General features: G+C 53.8%; 1 protein-coding gene across 22 annotated transcripts in view; it reads right to left on the bottom strand.

The window, feature by feature from the left end:
* MN1 (MN1 proto-oncogene, transcriptional regulator) overlaps positions 1–21,193 on the bottom strand; it is a 180,835-nt gene that overhangs the window by 51,462 nt on the left and 108,180 nt on the right. For 10 of the 22 annotated variants that reach the window (XR_013940249.1, XR_013940250.1, XR_013940251.1 and 7 more), the window contains exon 2: positions 4,148–20,572. The gene's annotated coding sequence lies outside the window, so the exon portion shown is untranslated. Of the gene's footprint in view, positions 1–909; positions 1,768–4,147; positions 20,573–21,193 lie in introns of those variants that run through there. The other 12 variants (XR_013940261.1, XR_013940262.1, XR_013940264.1 and 9 more) reach the window with 5 other exon arrangements.

Here is a 21,193-nt window from a genome sequence, read left to right as displayed (position 1 = left end):
TCATTGCTGTGATTTAGGCTGAAAAGTGCACTAATTAAAAGCAAGCCCTTCCCATATACTAAACAGACTGTCTGATCCATGAAGAGTGACTCCCTTTCTGTCCTCACTTCCTTCCCATTGCACCTCATGAGTTATAGGTATTTCACACTCATAAAAGATAATCACCCTTCATGGGTGAAGTAGCCTCTCTGTGTGTACCACAGCAGCAGCAGGACCGAGAGGCTGTACAATTAAAACAGGAGCTGCATCAGAAGGCTGGGCACAATTCCTGTTAAAGGGAGAATCCAACATTTAGGCTGTGCTGTGCTCTGTGTAGAGCCTTGACAGTCAGGGATTGTATCCCAACACCCGGCCACGCCGCCTCCCAAGCTCAGAGGCAGCAGAAGCACCAGCACAGCAAGGCGTTAGCACTGGTCCCACATGCCCAGTTTTTCTTCCCAGCCCTGAGGAGAGGTGACCCCTCCGCTGCTGAGCGGAGCCCTGTGCCCATCCAGCTCCTGCAGCCAGCAGCATTCAGGGGTTTTCCTGCCAACACCCCAGTTTCCCAGGGTCAGCAGCCTGCTGACACTCGGTCCCACCTCTCCATCAGGGCTCCCGTGGGCCCCCAGCACAGGTGGCGGCTGCCCCGCAGCGCTGCGGGGAGGACCAGCTGTGGCAACCAGAGGTGGCCACCAGCCCCCCTGCTCCTGCCAGCCCTGGCTCTCCAGCAGGACCCCCGCTGCGCACAGCTCGGTGGGGGCGTTATTTACCTTGTTAATTTCTGAGGGAGGCGTTTTAATTGCTTTAAATTACTGCTGGAAAAACTGGAGTGGTCAACAATCAATCAGGCTGATTTACCACCCCGTGCCCACCCGCTGTGAGCCGGCAATCAACTGCCGCCACAAGATCTATTATTGATGAACTTTGCAGGGCTGCTAATTAGCTGCAAGCACACGTCCCCAGCCCTGCTGTGCTGGCAGAGCAGCCGCAAGTGCCCCAGCACAGCTCTGGTGGCCACTGCCCAGGACGGGGACCTGCGTGGCACAGGGACAGGGCCCTGACCCTCTGCACCCTGGGGCCATCCCCTCCCACGGGGCTGCTCCGGCTGGCCACAGCTCCCCCAGGCTGCAGAGCACTGCCTGGTAAACAGCATTTATCACTGCCATTATTAGATTACTCAAAAGAAATCTTCTTTTGAATGGGGCTATGAAGCAAGAAACTCCCTTTGTGCAGAGCATTTATCTCCTATACCATTAAGTGGAACAGCATTAGCGTTACCACAAGTCACCTTAATTACTGCTGGAGCAAGGAGCTCCCTGAGGCTAGGGTGTGCAGGGGCTGCTCCACACCCAGGAGACTGCACCAGCACCCAGAGTGCCTGGGGACCACACAGCAGGGAATGGAGCCAAGGGCTGTTCAAGTGTCACTTGCATCTGCCCAGGGCTCAGTGAAATGCCTCCGGTGATAACTGGAGCATCTCCCGGCTGGCAGGTCTGTGCTGCGTGCAGGAGGGCTCTGCCAAACCAGCACGGCATTGTTTCTCCTCCTCAGGCTGGAGGCACCCACTTCCTAAAAGCAGAAGAGCAGGACACGGAGTCACAAGGGCAGGGAGCAGCAGCAGCAGCATTCTCCATCACACCACAGCAGCAGGAGCTTCCCCAGCAAACACCAGTGCCAGCCCCAGTAACGGCACAAGAGGCAGAACAGTGAGACGGCTGCTCCTTCCCCTGGATTGCAGCAGCAGCAAAAGGAAAGCTGGCCCAAGGAGCAGAGTTCCTGGACACAGACCTGTGTTTAGAACAAAGGCAGCAAGGAAAGGGGTGGCACTGCAGTTCTGAGTAGGAAACTACAGTTTGTCCCCTGCCAAGAGCGCCTTGGTGGTGATAGGCACTCATATGCCAGTCATCTATCAGCACACTGATCTCATCCTTGATTTTCATGGACATCTTTGATTTTTCATCATAAATTCTCCTTGTTCCTCACTGGAGACTGACAGGGATTTTAAGTACAGAATGAAGTAGAGAATATTAAAGTGGCTGCTATTCTATTGTCCCTGTCACTTGTTTCATTTTAAATGCTGTCCTTATTAATGGTAACATCATAACACTTTAGGACCCTCAGCTAAGGCCTTCAAGGACATTGATTAAATGCAGCTCCCCAGGAAGACCTTTCCTTTCTCTTAAATCCCCCCATTCTAGAGACAGAGCAGCAGAGGCATGAGGGTGCAGTGCTCAAGGTCAGTCCTGAGCTGCTACCAAGGCTGGGGAGGTCACAGCAGCTCCAGGGCAGGTGCCTGCTGTCCCCAGCCCCTGCCTGCTCCAGCTCACCCTGCAGACTGCTGCCAGGCAGCACCAAGGCTGGTGACACTTGATGGCAATGGTAGCCCAGCTGCCTGCATGCACCCTGGACATTTGGCACCTTCCCCATCCTGGGCAAGGTGGGACATGAACTTCATAGTGCGGTCACAGCACCATGCTGCCAGCCAGGGCCTTACCCCCACAGACCTCCCCACCAGAGCAGTCCTGCCAGGGGACAAGGTCCCCTTCCACGCCAGGGAGAAAGGTGATTTATTTTCCTCTCCTTGTCATAATCCCATCAAAGCACTCCTGGCTGATAGCTCCCTCTTGCCCAGGGCACTGCTCTGTGCCTTTCACCAGCATCCACACACAGCACCTGTACAAGCCGCTTCTCCCTGGCAAATCCACACATTTTTATTTTTTATCTCCAGACATAAAGCAGCAGCGCCCTGCAGCTCCTCCACTAACAGGTGATTAAAAGTGCATAAAGATTTACTCATTTCCCTTTCCTGGTGTCAGTAAGCAACATGAAAAATAAATATTCCAAGTACTTAAATATTAAGACTCCAGATTCACAGAGAGAAGTAACGACTCCAGGCTACAAGGCAGAGGTTTCCAGCCAGCTGCAGAAGTGGACTGTTTGCCAACTCTACTTCACAGCCACTTGCTTCGTGCCGCCACAGCAGCTTCCCCATATTTCTCTCAGGAAAGGCACTCGACCTGCAGCCATCAACAAGGTCTACCAGGGCACAAACAAATGGACAGAGCACCCGGGGCTGGGCAGGAGAGGGGTCTCTGGTCCAGATACCTGGTACAAGAGGATCCAGCCAGGACCCCCAGCCCATGCTGTGCGCCAACAACCCACGGCAGCATGCCGGAGGCAGCCTGGGCTGCAGACAGGTTGTTCAGGGTGAAACAGCTCGGACGTGGTGAGAACCATTCCCAGTCTTTGCTTTAACAAGCAGGAGAATCTCCGATGCTCAGAGTTTGCATAACATCCCTGACCTACCTCCAGCACCGCTTATCTCTGCTGTGCATCTCAGCGCTCTTGGGCTTGGCTGGAAGCAGCAGCAGTCCCAGGAGGCAAGGGGGGAGATCCTGTTCACACTACATTTACACCTGAAAGACCAATTGTTTACCCAAAGCTGTGCAAACTTTGTAGGCCTGGAAACAGGGCTGAAACCCTTATGCAACTACCCATCTGAGCCAAAACAGCCTGGCACCAGCCAACACCACAGCTCACAGCTCTGACGTTTTCATGGTTCAGCCCAGAGCAAGTGGATGGTATAAAACCTGAAACAGAGCCACGAGCAGGTCCTTATGCTGAGCATCTCTGTGCCCACAGAAAAGCAGTGTCCTGGTTTTGGCTGGGATAGAGTTAGTTTTCTTCCTAATAGCTGGTATGGTGCTGTGTTTTAGATTTAGGTTGAGAAAAATGCTGATAGCACACCAGCGTTCTAGTTATTGCAGAGCAGGGCTTACACGAGGCGAGGACATTTCAGCTTGTCCTACCACCCTGCCAGTGAGGCCAGAGGTGCACAAGAAGCTGGGAGGGGACAAAGCCAGGAGAGCTGACCCAAACCGGACATACTCCATACTATACAGCACCATTCTGAGCAATTAATATGGAGTGGCTGGCTTGGGGGAGGGAAGGAGGGGCTGACTGCTGCTCCAGGACAGGCTGGGCATCAGTCAGCAGGTGGTAAGCAATTGCATTTTTATCACTTGCTTTGTACATTCTGTTATCATTACCATAATTCCGCTTCCCTTTACATCCTATCGAACCATCTTTATTTCAACCCATCAGCTTCTACTTTTTTCCCCCTCTCAGTTACCTGCCCCATCCCCCGGTGTGGTCCCAGAACAGATACCTGTGCAGCCGGGAGACTCCCGTGAAGCTGGAGGAGGGGAGGTCCCACGCTCAGTAACACCCACAGCCCCCACCCAGTTCTCATGCCGCAGCTCTGTGCAAGACCTCCCCACACAGAACCAACCTATAAATAGCTACCACCAAAGAAAGAAAAAAACCACACAGGAACCCCAGGACTGGATCTCTGTGGATCACTCCATCCTCCGCTGCACCACCACAGCCTCAGCACATCAGCTCTTCCAGGTACTAAGCTTGGCATGAGCCCCCCCCCAGGCTTACATGCCAAGCACCAGTAGGAAGGCACGAGCACCCGCTCCTCACCACCACAGCTTTGTTTCCAGCCTGAGCCAGACACTGGCTTGTAGCCACGCACACCGAGCTCCCCGAGACCCAGCACTGCCCCTCTCCTCTCCCAGCCCAAGGAGCTGCTCAGACCGAAGGGGCAGGACAGGCCTCCCGCAGCACCCAAGCCAAAGGGCTGCGCTGCAGGACACGGGGGGAGCACGGGGAGCACACGGGGAGCACACGGGCACCACGGGGCTGCAGCCTCCCCCCCCAGGCTCCCTCAGGGCACCGCGCTGCCCGCAGCGCCCACGCTCAGCCGCTCACATCAGCCGCACGGAAGCATCAGCGATACGAGCAACAACTGCACTAACCGCACAGGTTTATCATCACCATTACATTAACCTCCACCAAAATCGCATTTTGATTCACCTACTGATTTTTAAATTTTCAGAAGAGCACAAACTCACTCCTTCCCTGCTGGCTTCCTTCTGGCTGCCCACAGCACCTCCAGCTCCTTAGGGCTCACTTCCCCCTCTGTGGCTCCTGCTTTATAAAACCTCCCTCCTGAAAGGCACACTGCACCATTTAGCACATTAGGGCTTCCTACTCCAGTAAGAAACCATTGGTTCCAGGGCACAGCTGCTGCCAATTACCACTACTTAACTGGCACATTAAACACATAGTAAGGAATTAGGAGTTTCGGTCTGCTCTCTACTTAACAATAACAAAGTCACTTGACCTTTTTTCAGCCACCACAATGGCTGTGTAAGTGACTGCTTGACAAATGTGCTTTGTAATGGTCTCTGTTCTTTCTCATGCGACTGGTGGAACAGTTAATATCTTGAGTCACAGCATTAAGACGAGTGCTTGTGATTAATTTAAGATGTCAATTAATCACCCCAAATGGACTGGTTTGTCATCACTTCCTAATGGGAAGATGTTGATTTGTCCCACAGAATCTGTAATAGGAACTGAGGCTGAAGCCCTCGCTCAGGAGCGGTTGCAGAGATTCCTGTTTGTGTGCAATGAGACCCGGCCAGGGAACTACGGCCACTGCAGCACAAGAGCCAGTAAGGAATGAATAAATGAAGGAAATAAGCACTTCCATGCACAAGTGTCCGATTTTATTCCCATTTTTAAAAATAACACCAACTGGGAAGAGCTCTCCGTGTATTTTTTCCAGAGTGCCAGTGTTGATTTTTACTTCAAACACTTTACCTGTGCAACGATGGGCACATCACCCCGCAGCTGGCTCCAAGGCAGCACCAGGGTGCGCAGCCCAGGCATGCACTGGAGCATCCTGCGCTCTTCTGGGTTATGGGTGACAATGTCCCGAGTCCGGGCTACACCGAGCACACATCCCTCACCTTGTTTTCTGCACCCAAAGCATGCAGAAACAGCCTGACACAAGGGGAAAAGGAGGAGGGTGCTGGGCACGGGGGCTGTACACACCCGGTGCTGTGCTGGAGGGCCCTGGGCACGGAGAGGGGCTGCTCTGGTGGCACTGGCACTCCCAGAGCCGGGGCCCTGCAGAGGGACACAGAGCCCATCATCTCCACTCCCCACCTTGTCCTCCTCTCGTCCCTTTCCTGCCCGTCTCAGCTCGACTTGCAGTTACTGAGTGTGAAATCAAATGGGTTTCCAGCCAGGTCTTGTAGAACAAACCAGGCCCTTCTTTCTCTTTGCAGGAAGCCTTAGCTAAAGCAAGAGGTCCTCCCTAATGTCAAGTAATGTCTCATTCCTATACACAGATGAATGGGTTCAGGTGGGATTTTCAGAAGCGCCCCAGTCTCATGAATATAAATGAGACTTGTGCTTCTAGGTCACGCTCTTGGAAATCCTGCCTTAAGTCCTTGTCTTACACAAGTTCTCATTAGGAGGGTCCTGTATGGCAGCTTATGCCACTGCAGCCCAAGTTCACATGAGAAGAGCAGGTGGGAAACCAGGGAAAAGCGGCATGCTGCCAGCAGTGCCTATCTGTATCGGTTCAGCATTTACCCTAAGTCAAACGAGTACAGATGTGCAACGTTTTTGCCATTCTTGTAGCTGTACTTTCATGTAAATAAACGTGTGTGCTGTTTAAGGTGTCCAGTGTATACTGTGCTCTAATTTTACACTGTACTGTTTGGAGATAAAAAATCCACGTCCAGTCTTTAGGAACCCCGCACATTCCTTCTCTCTAGAGCAGACAGCAGAGATTCAAAAAAATCTTTGATTTTAGCCGGGCAAGGAAGACACTGACAATTTCAAATCTGTCCTTGGTTTCTTTTTATAGAAATAAGACATGTGCAGCGATGAGTCACAAACATATCTCTAAGCATTGCAAGTGCTGCTTCTCACCAGTTCCTCCGAGCTATGCAGCAGTCACTTGCAGACTCAGCCTCACCCTGGGCAGCCAGCTGAGGCCGGGGGCAGCAGACCAAGGGCAGCAGACCAAGGGCTGCCAGGTGAGGCTGGGTCGCTGCTTCTGGAGGGCTGCAGGGGCCAGATGTTCACAGAGAGCACTGCCCCGCACTGCTGGTCACAACACGTCAGCCTATTTGAAACATGCTGCTAAGTTTTGGGCAAGCGCTGTTGAGTCCTGCAGTTTTGTTCCACTTCTGAAAAACACATTGTTCACTACATCTGCACCAATTGCTGAGCTGAATGCCACCTTGGCCAGCACACACAGCCTCCGGAAAGTCTGTCCGTTTGTGTAAGAACAGCTTCATTGTGAAATGCAACTATCAGAAGTAGCCTTGCATCAGCCCCCACACAAAGAACACGCTTCAAGTTTTCATGGTGTTCTAGATTAGATGAGCAGGATTTGTTAAAAAAATAAATAAATAAAATAAAAATATTATATGAGCAATACTGTGGCAACTGGAGCAATAAGAAACTGAATCTGTCAGGATTTGAAGTGAATCTCAACTTCTTTACCACCTGCAGTGTTGTGCTGATGGCACCAGGTCGGTGCCGTGGTGAGCCCAGCACTGCCCGCCTGACTGTGGCTGGCAGGGGTCTGAGGATTCCCCTGGGTGGGCACAAAAGCCCCAGTGTGTGTGCAGGAGCAAGGCAGGTGCCTGCACGGGACCGTGCACAGCCGCTCAGAGGATAGGTCAAGTGGGGACCATGCTTTCAAACAAGCCAACAAACAAAAGAGCACTTTGGATTGCGTAAAGCCATTTTAAACATCAGAACTGTTGGTCTCCTGTGCTACAGCATTGCAGGAGGGCAGGACGTTGGCTGCACTGGATATGGAGGCGACCAAAGGCGCCCGCGGGGACAGCGTGACCTCACAGCATCTCTGCTGCCCTGCAGAGGTGACTGCGTGAGCGCAGGGCAGCACCGTGTGGAGCCCAGCTCGGCACTGGGGCCCCCAGCACACTGCTGGGCACTGCTGGGCACTGCCTGCTCTGCAGCACTCCCAGCCCCTGGGAGCACGCTTGGTGTGGATTCTTGATGTGTTCTCCAGCCCACGCTGCAACCTCAGCCTTCTCCTTTGCGCAGAGGCAAAGTGCTCGCAGAACCAACTTCCCGTGCCTGGCTCACGGAAGTGAAGAGGTGGCTGCGCTTCTGGACCTGACCGGTGGCACTGGGAACTGGGCCTGTGCCTCTTCCCAGTGCAGCGATCTCAACGTGAGCCTCGTGCAGTGCGAGCAGAGGCTCAGCTGGTGCACATGCAGCAGCTCTGGGCACTGAAGGCCGACGTGGCTCCGCGCGTTGCCCACCATAGTGGAGAACACATCGCTCAGAGCTGTGGACAGGCACCCAAGCTGGCTTTTTTTTTTTTTTTTTATCTTTGCCTTTTACAAATTACTCTACTTTAAGTTCCATCCAAGAGCTTTGAGCTTTCTGTAACCAGCATGAAAGGCCCTGTTTATGCACACTACAAGCTGTGGGAGATTCTGCTGTTAAATACTGACATGGAATGAAACACTGACAAACTTTCACCCACTACCTGTTGTTAACACAACATAAACCTGTCTTCTAGGTTTACGTATGGGATGTAAAATATAAGGAATGATTTCCACAGACAACTAGTTGACAAGTTTACCAAAAGGAGGGAAAAAGCACTGTTCTGATGAAAATAGGAAGCAGAGGTCAAGCGCTGCAGTTTCCTCTTTCTGCCAGAGGTACCAAACTCCAAAATCTGCCTGACAGCATCGTATGTTTGCAGACACCTCCTGCTCCTGAACCAGCTCCTCGTCTGCTGCATGCTGCGAGGATGTGCATCGCAGCAAGTGCTATCACAGTGGTGATAACTGGTGGGGTGGCAGGACAGAACCACGTGAGCCCACCCAGACACGGCTGTGCCCACTGCCCCCAGCACCAGCCCGTAACTTGCATTGACAAGTGATACCGAAGGCAGGAATACTGCTGTCAATGGAAAGGCAAGCGCAGGGTGGTTCTACAGCACCATCATTTAGATAGTCATGAAAACAAAATCGCTGGCTTCTTGCAGATATAAAAAAAAAAAAAATCAGACTTTTCAATAGCTCTGCTCCATGAGACTGCCTGTGACCATATTTCGCAGTTGCTAACATCACCTGGAACCAAAACGCCTGGGAAGAAATCCTATTCTACCAGATCATAGCGGGCATGTTGAATCAAAAGACAGCTAACGACTGCAAACACCCTGCCTTACTCCAAATGGTGATTTTCTTTGCTGCACTTTTCCAGGATGTTTCTGGGTCACTTGCTACCGCATGAGGCATTACCTGGATTCATGTGAGTTGTGTCACCACTAATCAGTCTCACACTGTGGCAATAAATAGAGTCCAAGTGGAGACAGAATTTTTTCCACCCCGAAGCCTGCATGAGAGAGGACTGCTGCAGCAGGAGATAAAGCATTACCTGCCGCTGGCTCCCATGCAGCCCCCAGCAACTCATAAAACTCCAGGCTGCAAGTTCACAACTCATATTAATCACAGAGCAAAGATGACACTTGGGCTGCTGGAAAAGAAAAGCAAAGATGGAAAAAAATAAACTGGAAGTGGGTTAGAGAAGGAAAAAAAAAGCACAGAAGGTGTAACAGGGACGTGTAATAGGGCTATAACACACTGCCTCAACATCTAGTAATGTCATCCATCAAAACAGCTTCATCTGTCCCTTTTCACTTGTTTGTTGTTGTTTGTTTGTGTTTGGTTTTGTGTTTGTTTTTGTTTTGTTTTGTTGTTTTTAAATTTTTACGTTGGACAGACAACAGTGCTCCAGCTCTGACAGGGCTTCCTCATCCTCATGCCAAAACATGCAGCATCTGTTCTTCCTTAGTTCCTTTGCAATGAGCTGCATTTTTCCCCCATGCAGCCAGGTACCTCCCAGGAACAATACCTGGCTCGTTGTATGCCCAGGGGCCCATGAAATCCTGCTCTCTCATCAAATCCTGTGAGCCGTGCTCCTCTCCTCCAGCCCGCATGAAACACGTACTCCTTTCCTCCAAGTTCCCATGAAATCAGAAGAATGCTGGGAGCCTGGGGGGAGGAAGGACTGTCTTTCCCATCCATCCACTGCCTCCAACTGTCCTTCTGTCCGTGTGCAATCCGTGCCACAGCAGCCACAGGGCCAGTCCTGCTGGCTCAGCTACGCGGGGCCACTTCGAGACCTTTCAGTAACTGTTATGAGCCTGTTCCTAGCGGGGTGCCCTCAGGGAAGTCAGGCGAACCCCACGAGGTGAGCGCAGCCCAGGCAGGAGTGGGCACGGTGTGCCACTCACCGGCATTCACTGGGATTTCTCCATGGCTTTTGTTGGACAAATCTCCATGACAAAAATGTGAAATCTGGAATTTTAACCCATAACCAACCCATGAAATTTCAGCTGCATTTCCCTGAACACATTCAGCCCCTTTCCTAGACATGGCTGGGCTCTTGTTGCGGGGTGCTAGTAGCAGCAGGACAGAACTTCAGCAGTTGCAGAGTGGTGCCACTGGGGAAACTGGTCTTACTGGGCAAACAGGCCCCAAGGAGGGAGGCACAGGTGGCCCAGCCTTCCCCACAAAGCATGAGCCTTGCCAAGGACCCTCCTGACCATCATGCATGCGCACACATAGACACTGAACCCATTGCCCATAAGATCATTATTTCTAATTCGCACCTGCATGAAGGTGGGCTGTGAGGTGGGAAATACTCTCCACCCAGACAGCCCCGGCTGCCCCAGCCCTGCTCTGCAGCCTGCGAGGACACCGCGGTGCAGGGAGGCTCGGCAGCGGCTGCCCCTGTGCCACCAAGGTGTCACGGCCGGGGGCACAGCCAGGGGCTGCCAGCGAGAGCCGGGGAGCTGGCAGGGAGCCTGCACCAGAGCCACGCCACTGTGCAGATCATCCTCTGGCACTGACAGGCAAGGATTTCGTCACGAAATCACGGAGTGCGAGACTGAACCACAACTTCAGTACAGATGGCAGTGTTAATTAGGGAACCAAAACTCCAACAATTAATTTTGTTCACTTAAAATCATTCTTCCAATTGATTCAGAAAAAGTAAAGTCATAAAAATGAAAGAAAATATTACCATATTTATTATATCCCAAGCACCTTAAAATAAAAATAATTGCACAAAATGAGCAGCTGGAGAATACACAGAGTGGCAGCACCCAGTGGGAAAGCAGAGGAGATCAAGGTGAGCTAAGCAACCTCCTTTCAAAAGTTCCTGCTTTATACAGGCTTTGAAGTGGCAAAGCAGCTTCAGCTTGTTGTTTTGAGACTTGGCAAGTGCCAGCACCTTTGAGAATGCCTTACAAGGCGCGAGCCCATCTCTGGGTGTGCAGGCACAGCCCCGGCCCCATGCCGAGGCTCCCAGCACTGACAACATGTGGCCAGCAGCGCACGGGCCCGCGAGCCAGCACCGAGCTGCCGTGCCAGGCTTGAGCTGCCTGCACGGTCTCACAGGCCCCCAGGGGAGACGTTTTTCTGTGTGAGCTCCAGGGAGAAGACAGGGCCTGTCCTCCTGGGATGGGAGAACACAGCCCCGCACCGCTCCTGCCTGGGTCAGGAGCAGAGACCACCCAATGCCACCGTCAGGCAGCAGCAGGGCAGCCCAGATGCACTAATCTGACCCACTTCAGAGCAGTTCGGCTCTTTAATTTATTAGTTTCCCCAAGAAAGATGTTTGAATTTAAACATGTCATCATTGGAAATGTCCTCGGAAGCTGGCAGGCGCCTGGCCTGGGAGCAGAGGCAGCTCTGCTGCGCTGCCCTGATGTAACTGGCAGTGACACAGAGGCTCGGGGTGCTGTTCTGCTCGTACCCTCTTTTTAATTTGCTTTTGGATGTTTTACTCACAGAACTGCAAGAAGAAGAAAAACTACAGGATGACCTCAGCTAATATGGGAAGCCAGCAACCTGCAGGAAAAGGCTCTTTTGTAGCTGGAGTTCCCCACAATACAAAGCAGGAGAGCAGTAACCCCAAAGATAATTTCCTCATCCTGATTGGGGATCAATTGACCACTTGCTCCCATTTGTTCCCTCCTGGGACCGGCTGCCTTCAGCCCTGAATGCAAATCAGTCACTCCTTATTTCCAAATGCAAATAGCGTCTGTGAAAGGCCTCGCTTTGAAATCAGTATTATTCCCCGGGGTCCCGACCCTCCCTGCCACTTCCCTCACCCCGTCCTCTATCTCTGACTCTGCACTCTGCCTTCCCAGAGTAACAAAGGTTACAGGGAAATAAAAGCAGAGCAATTACCATCTGGGAATCATCAAGCTGGAGTTCAGGGGGGAAGGGAGCAGACTGCAAGGACCCTGCTTACCCAACTGCCCACCATCAACGCATTCCTCAGCCCATGCCTATCCAAACAGACTGGTAATTGCTGCGGTAACACGGCCCCAGCGTCACCCACCGAAGCACAGCAGGGGTGCAGCTGCAGGGCTGAGCGCCGCAGCCCGAGCCGTGCTGCCTTGACACCCTGGCTCTCACTGAGCTGTGCTTCCCCGCGTCCCCAGTGCAGAGCCCGGCTCAGCACCGTGCCGGAGCACTGTGCCCATGTGCAACTCCTTTTGTCCGTGCCCACACGTGTGGGCCTCGCACACACCACCCTGCAGTGGTAGCACCAGCCAGGACAGACATTTTGCAGCCCACCAGGTAAATCTGAGAATCAGAGCTGACACAGAGGCTGATTATGAGCAGGCAAACTTTGTCCCAGTCTCTTTTCCCACTCCAGTGGTGCAGGTCCGTGCAAGCACCCACCTGCCTGGGTGCCCCACGGGGCCCCAGCAGCGCCCTGGGCAGTCGGTGCGAGAGGCGGCTCTGCCCCAGCAGCTGCTGCTGGGCACCGTGTGAACATCCACGTCCCCTTCCTCTGCAACAAGCCCCTGAGACATCCCTTGCAGCAAAATAACACGGTGCCATGTCCCTGTGTGTGCCGACCAGTGCCACCAGGTCTGCAAGGCAGACGGGAAGCTCCAGCCGCATTTCTGCCCTTCCCCAGTGGTTGCAGATGCTGCCCAGCATCCTGCCACTGCCACCGCCACCACAAGTCTAGCCAGGATGCAGGGATGCCACTTCGCGTGGACGGGGCACTGATATTTCAAAGTAGCAGGTCCTGGACATGCATGCCCAGAGTCAGCCTGAGATGGCACCATAAGGCAGTGGCACCAGAAAGTGCCCGGCCACTCCTCCTCACCCCCTGCACGCCGCACGAGCACTGCCAGCGTGGCTCCAGGCCTGCCATGCTCCCACCTCGTGTGCCTGCCGCCCTGTGCCCCGTGCCCGATGGGGACGGGGATGAGGAAGGGGACATCCCGCAGCTCCACTCTCCCTGTGCTCCCTCCCAGGCGGCCGTGCCCCTGAATGGGGCGGCTGCTCCTCCAGCTCATCAATCAATTAGTGCTCTGTCCGCTGTGGAGCCTGGAAATAAAACCTCCCTGTAAATCTCCATCACAGCCGCTCTGTTTTGGTGGCGAAGGGCCCCGCATTCCTGAGTTTCAGGCCGCAGCCACGTCTTCAAGAGCAGAGCCACAAGAGCTTTCTGATGGTTAATTGCTGGCACACTCTCACTGAAAACATGAAACACCCCCTGACAAGCCGTGTGATTTATTACTGCCCACTGCAAAACGGAACAAAATCAATTGGCTATTACCTCACTTAGCGAAGGCTTGTCACCGCCTGGGAGCAGGGTGTTAAAAATAAAAGCCAGGCACGGCCCCGGCAGCGAGCCCCTGAGCTGGGGCCGCTCCACCTGCTCCGCAGCAGATAACACCGGGCTGCGCCGGAGACGGGCTTTGCTTTCCCTAATCATCGCAGCGCTGATGCACCACGAGCTTATTCCTGCTTTGTGGTTATTAATTATACAGATGTCATCGCAAGTGCCGTGTACAGTAAATTTCACGAGAGATGCAGAGCAATGACAGAATATTTGTTTATGACAGAAACGTATCCCATAATTAATCAAATTCATTTGACCCTTTCCTGACCAGGCAGCCATCCCTCCATACTGGGAAGCCAGGCAAAGCCTGCCATCACACAGGATGTGCAGAGCTGCGCGAGCTCTGCAGGGCATGGTTTATTTGCTGGCAGTTAGGAAGTGGCCAGCACGAGCTCCAGGGAAGGGGGCATTTTGCCCATGTGTCTACGCGCAATGCAGCAGGATTTTATTTGGCTGTTACCGTGTCGCACAGGAGACAACACGAGTGTGTCCACCAAAGGCTGCCGAACACCCACACTGTGGCAGTGCTGATGCAGCCCGCCTCCGTGTGGCATTTCCAACAAAAACTGGCGGCTTCCAAGAACGCAGGGAAACCCACACATTGCCCTAGAAAACCTACCAGACAGAAAGCCACTCTAACAGCAATCCACCTTTATTTCCCCATTACCAGGTCTTTTCCTTAGCAGGAAAAGGGAGAGCGACAGAAGACTACTTCCGCAGAAGCAGCTGAGTTCAGTGAGAGCTCCTCGTGCCAGCAGGATCTGGCACAACCCGGGGACACTGCCACTTGTTTGGTGACTGCAGCCAATGCTTGTGAAAGTGCTCTGCACCCGCCCAGCTCCAGCGACATTGTAATTATGGACACGATGCAGAGCCATAGGAGAGGAGTCGGGAGCACCACTCCTGCAGACACTTCTACGGTCACTTGGTGCACGGTCAGTATCAGGGACTGTGCCCTGGTACACGCAGGCTCAGCCCGTGGGGCTTTGGTGGCAGTGCACATCTGCTGAGGAGCTGGCCAGAAATGGCTGATGCACATTTACATGGTATTTCAGAAACTGAATGGTGCCTCTCCTTGCATTTCATCGCCTTTGTTTCATTCCCAAATCACTTGCAGGCTCTTCCAGTCATAGCAGGGAGATGCTCCTCCCATGAAGCTCCGAACTGTGCAGAGCATAAAGAGGCTGCATTATTTATAGACTCCAGATAGATATTTCACACGCGGTCCAGCCCATTCCCAGCATTCCCTCCATTCACAGATCATTAAGTAGCACTTGCTGACATATAAGGCAATGCAAGTGGAGTGGTTAACTTTGAATATTGCCATCCATCCCAGTGTTAAATGAGATTCAGAAAGTAATTGCCCAAAGAGATGGGGCAGCATTTGCCCTGCCAAATAACGCTTAGCTCAGAGCATCCACAAAGGCGCCCAGCAATAATGTTATCGCAGGGGCGCCGGGCTGCACGACCCTGCACGCTGCCCCGCGCCACCTGTTCCCCGCTGGCAGCACCGTGCAGGACACAAAGGCTGGCCGGGGCCCATTAGCATCACTGTGCTGAGCCGAGAGGGTTCTCCTCCCCTCTGGGCTCTCTGCTGCTCGGTGATTTTCCTCGCAGAACAAAAATCCTGCAAGAACCTTGGAGGAGCACAATGCAGACAGGGCTTCCCAAAAAGCCTTAAGGGCAAAACCGGTCCCTGACTGGTTTAACATGGGGCCTGGTTGTCATGGGAAGGGGACTCTGCCAGCACCTCGCTCACAGATGGGTGTGTAGGCTCAGCAGCATTCCCTTGGCTGCCACAGAGGGTTTTGAGCCCCTGTGATGCTTATGTCCCCTGTCACAGGCACAGAGCCTGCAGCCAGGCTGCCTGGAGCCAGCAGCTCTGCAGCCAGACCCGACCTTCTCCGGGCAGAGGGAAATGCTCCCAGCTGGAAGCTCCCAACCGCCACATCCCTGCCTACGGGGAGGAGGAAGATCAGCTCTGTGCCCATCCGTAGGCAGCTTGGAGTAGCCCAGCAGAGACAATGGCAGGACAAGGCTGTGGAGACATCTGTATCTGATCCAGAAAACGTTTTGACTTCAAAATAGCAGCAGGGAATTGCTAAAGAGAGAAAGAAAGACAATAAAAAAATTAAAAAAAAAAATAAAAAAGGAGCATGAACACAGAAAGATCTGGGAGGCATTCACAGACTGTAGCAGAGAACTTTGGAAAATTAAGGCCTAGGACTTATGTCCCCAGGTAGCCTGCACATTGTTCGGCAGCAGGGCCAGTCACTACACAGGCATTTATCTGGGTGCTCGGGGAGCCAGGCAGAGCCCTGAGCTCTCACATGCCACACCTGCAGGCTCCAGCAGCAGCATCAGGTCAAAGACGTGACCACGCCGAGGGGTGGCACTTGGCTGACACACTCGTCTCTGTGGCAATGCCAGGGTGCATCCAACGCTGTGCACGCAGAGCGCGGAGGTGCTGGTCCCACAACAAGCTGGGAGCTGCTGGCCCGTCCCCAGCACAGCACCAGAGGAGCTGCCCCTGCGCCAGTGGCGCCAGGCAGGGAGAGGTGGCAGAGGTGCCCGCAGCTGTGGCTGCACGGCAGGCTTGGTCCGTTCAGCAGGCGAGAAGGATCTGTTTCATCCCTTGAGTTCCTGTCGCTGAAACCTCGCCAAGGAGAAAATGAGCAGAGATTCTGAGGTCTGCAGCAGAACGCCTGCATCCCCATCCCAAAGGCAGCCGCCACCAGCAGTGCCACAGAGCCATGCAAACCTCACCAGGCAGAGCAGGCCTCCCTGCTGCCGTTCACAGGACCTTTCATGTTATCCTGGTCAGTTACTTTAAGTTTGGGGACCCGGCACAGCTGCGTACCCTGCTCAGATTTCCTCTGCTGAGGCTAATGCTGTTGATTAGGGCAACTGCCCCAGCCCCTGCAAACCAGGCATCAGGCACTCAGAGCAAGGTTTGCGGGTGCACGTCAGGTTCACAGCAGCACAGCAGAGTGTGCTGCCAGCAGAGTTGCAGCTTGTCCAGCGCTCAGCTAAAAGTCACCTCACGCCGCAGCACTTCCATTTCAGTCCATAGCTCCGTGTGCTGCAGCCACAGGAGCAGAGGGGCCAGTGGAAAATGGGGCTCTGAGCTCATGCGTCTTATTTTAGCTCTCCATCCTCTCTGGAAGCTATCTCAGGCATGTTTTGGGAATATAGCAGGTATTTTTATGAGTGGGATTTGCAAGGGTATTTTCATCTTAGTCTTGGAGACAGCTGGGCCCGCTGCCAGACTTAGGGAGCACAGAGACAGAGGCAAGAAACATAAAACTAGCAAGAGGTAGGTTTCCTACTGGGGCTTATATTTAGCAGTGAGGAGCAGGAACACTTTAAAATGTCCTCGTGCTCTCCGTGCCAGTGTCCCCTCAGCTAGGTCACAGTGGCCAACCTTGACCCAGGCCAGGAACAGCAACAGGAACGTGTCCCTGCTGGTGGCACTTGTCCGGTCCGGAGCACCTGGCACCGCCAGCCCGGCAGGCAGGGCTGAGACCCAGGCTGCCCTTGGGACCAGCTGACGCCGGCGCGGCACACACGGGAGCGAGCCAGCCATCACCCACGTGCCGGGCGAGCGCTGCCACCAGGAAGCTGCGTGCACACACAGTGCTCCTGCAGGCAAGGGGCACTGAAACGCTCTGGGCGGGCTCGTCTCCGATGCTCCTACCACAGCCGGTCAGCTCTGGCAGCACCGCGGCACAGTGCGGTATGCCACATGCGGGCCATCGTACCCAGCTGGCCACACGGCATCCACGTGCTGCATGCCCTCACTGCACACATCGGCCCTGGGCAGGGGACGCTTGTCACAGCACTGGGGACAGGCTCTGGGTACAGTGAACAGATAAATAACTGCAGTGGAAAGCCTTGGAAAGGGCTGTCTAAACCAGCCCCGCTCCTTCAGAATTGTATCCCAAAACCACGCAAGGCAGGCTGCCACCATGACCTGTGCACGGCCCAGGGACAGGAGCGCAGCAGGAGATGCTTCCAGTGCCATACCCGAGGCGAGGACTGCCCTCCGGGGATGGCGGCTCACCCCCTTCCCTCCCCATCCAGAACATCAACCACACTTCAAGTGCTGGGCTCCGGCCACGTTCGCGCTTGAGGAGTGGGCATGTGGGAACACCCCAAACCCTGTAAGTCGGGGTGCAGAACAGCAGCTGGCACCAGACCTGGAGCTCCTCTCGTCAAGGGGAAGACAACGAGCGGTGTAACCCCCACCAGGAAGCCAGGCGGGGCCAGGAGCCCATCCTGGCACAGGGCACGGCCGGGTGCCCCAGGGCAGGGCCACCAGCCCGGCAGCGGATGACAACTGATGGCCAAGCCGGGGCCGTGCAGCCGGGGGAGAAGCACGACCTTGCAGTGACATGGGCGCGCCGGCCGGGAACACGAGAGGAGCAGCTGCGCGGCGCTTGGCGGGGGGCCGGGGGCACGGGCTGCTGAGGGCCAGCGCGCAGCCGCTCCGAGCCGGCGAGCACGGCCAGCGTGCTGCAAAAACAAAATGCCTTCCCAGGGAAGGGAGGAAAAAAAAAAAAAGACAGCTTCAACCAAGAAACAGCCAGAAGTCATTTTTGTTTTTAAAGCATCTTTATTTTGTTCATTTTGAATTGAATTTTTATGCTTGTTTCACTGAAAACGGACAGACTTTGAAATACCACGTGTTCCCCTCCCCTCTGCCCAGAGAGGGACAATAACCAGGAGGCAGAGGAAGGAAAACAAGTTTCCTTTCATGCCTTTTTTTTTTTTTTAAATACATCCTAAGTGTACTGTCATGCCCACACCCAACGCAACAGAACATACCCCGCACTGGGGTCCCTGCAGGCACTCGCTGCTCTTGCTGTCTCCTCATGAGCCTCCTGCAGCACAGGACTCACACCAGGGGCCCCACTCGGGCCTCACACAGGACCTCAGCGAGCCGAGGCTTCAGCAGGAGCAGAAGGCGGTGGTGGCCTTCAGTCCCATTCTTCAAGAGCTCAAGGGAAGGGCTGCTGACATGTGAAAACAACAATTGCTCCACAAAGCCCTCGTTCCTGCTGCCTGTCTCCAGGACCACACCACACAGGGAGGAGGTGGCAGCCAGGAGGAATGCCCCCCTCCCGGCCATGCTGACAGAGCTCATTTTGAGATCACCCTGGGATGGAGACTATAGCAGACCACTGCCATTAAATGCTTGCTTCCTCTTCTTCTAACCTGGATCAACTCTCTTCGTATTTATCCTTGCATCTTCTATGCTGGTCTGTCAAACAGCATACAGCATCTTCAGTAAAGTTGTGGAGGAAACAAAGTGACTTTTCTAAGAGGGGATCCTTCCCGTCCCGTTAGCACCCTCCAGGGGCATTCAGCCACGACCTCATGGCTTAAAGGCTGCTCTGAGATTTGATATGGCAGTAGGAAGAAGCACTGCTGATACTCAGATTTAAGCGCACACATTTTGCCTAATGCAGCTGCCTGGTTCTTAAGCACTTGCTTCATTATGAGATCACTCATAAGCAGTCATTACGGAGAGTGATTTGTGTTTGTCCCCCTTGGAACGACTGGTCCAAACAAGTCAACATGGAAGAGGCAAGGCACTGCCCGGCACGGCCTGCGGGTGGGTAAGCTACCACTGGGCCAGGGAGGGCTACCTTCACCTCTGGCCTAGTCCTAGAAAACAACCCAGGGCCACACAGCCTGAGCAGACATGTCTTAGGGCAGGCAGCCTTTCCTGCAGTGCTCTCCTTGTTGCCTCCTTCAGCAGGCTGCAAAAACGAGGCCCCCGCCTGAGAGCCCCGGGTCCGATCCCGCTGCAGCTCGGCCCTCGTGCACATGGTGCTCCACCATTTTGGTGACCAACCTCTGAACGTGAAATGGTGGCAGGCACAGCTGCACCCATCAGTGGCTGCCATCGTGTGCAAATCTACTGATTACATCTCAGTTGTCATGCCACTCAGTGAGAAGCGAAGCTAAATTAGAGCAACTAATTGCACCTCTCTTTGAAACAATCAGGATGACAAATCAGTGGTAATCTCTTCAGTTCTAGAGGAAAGCTATTGCTGCTCACTTACAAGGATTAATCAGCTTTTCATCAGTGTTATTATACCAATGCTGCCTCAGGAAGAGCCCCAAGGCCACGCTGGCTGGGCTCACACCACAGGGACACCAAGGCTTGCAGGTTCTGGCGGAGATGGGAGCACTGCAAGGTTGCCCTCACCCCCAGCCCTTGGCTGCTCTGGCCGGGCTGCAGGCAGGCTGGCAGCTCACGTCAACCTTCACGCAGCAGGCAGGAGGTCCTGCCTGGCATGTGCCAGGCACTGTACCAAGCCAGGCACCCACGGACCAGGGGACAGGGCTTCAGGAGCTAAGGCAGCCCCATGCTCAGCACAACTGGCAGCAGGGGAGATGGGTAACAACTACCTTAGAGCCTGAGCAGGAGTGGGAGCAGAGCCCAGGGAGTGTTTTGCTGATGCCGCCAGCCCATCTGCACCCTTGCTGTGGATAAGGAGAGGGTCCTCATCTCAGGAAGGGCTGGTCAGCATCTCCAGCCACACTGAAGTTCTGTGCTTTGCACCCTTTCTCCAGAGGATGTCTTTGGGAGGCAATCTCTATAAAAGCAACTGGCTGGTGGTGTTTATGCAACTAAATCAGCCCTCCCATTGTGGCACTAGTCCCCGGTATACCCTCTACAAAGATATGTACACCACACCTCACTCTCTGTCAGCATGGCCACGGTGCACCTGCCTGTGGGCAAAGGCTAGCTGAAACTCGTGTCCATTCTGCCTCCCGCTGGGAGCCAGCCGGACCTAGCAGGTGTTTGGGCATCGTGCTCTCGCTTAGGTGCAGGTCAGTGCTGCTGCCAGCGACCCGGCCCAGTGCAGCAGCTCTGAGTGGGAGGCTGCCCAGCTGTGTGCTGGAAGATGATCCTTGGAGTCCAGCAGACAGTCAGCAACAAGGCCAGCATGGTGCTGCTTGGGGACACTGTCCGAGAGGGCGTCCATGTGGCTCTGGGTCGAATCACAACCTGCAAGGGAGGGAGAGCAGACTGGATTAGCAAAACTCAGCAAGAGTTACAAATGCCCAGCTAACAGCAGTGTGGTGTGGCTTCAGACCCAGCGGCTGCAGACAAGCTGATGTTAAGGGGTCCTGGACCATGGCCCTGTTGCAGCATCTTCCATGAAAAAAAATAATCAGACTGTAGCCAATTGCTAGGGGACCGTAAAGGGTCTTGAGCCTGTGCTGGGATCCCAATGCATGCATGCCAGTGCACCAGAACCCACAGCAGTTCAACATAGCTTTCCTGCTGTGCACAACAGTTCTGTGCCAGCTCTGTTAAGTTACAGCATTTAGATTGCACCATAAAAATGCAATGATGCACTTGAATTGCACAAAGATCTAACTCGTGGAGGAGAAAGGGCTCTTGATGTTTCCCCATGGCAGGCTTTCTAGGGTACATTATGAAAGCTAATACCATGGATGGAGAGTGAGTGGGAAGGTAAGCAGGCCAGGTGGCAGAGCCCTCAAAAAAAGTTAAAACTGCTGAAAAATGTAAAAGAAAATGGAAATCTGCAATAAATGCCTGCTACCAATGAAACCTCTAACGTGCTTATATATTGTAAACATACACTACATAGCATAACTGTAA

This window comes from Anser brachyrhynchus (assembly GCF_964034855.1).
Source record: "Anser brachyrhynchus genome assembly, chromosome: 17".
Classification (NCBI taxonomy): domain Eukaryota; kingdom Metazoa; phylum Chordata; class Aves; order Anseriformes; family Anatidae; genus Anser; species Anser brachyrhynchus.
This window is presented reverse-complemented; position numbering and strand designations above follow the sequence as displayed.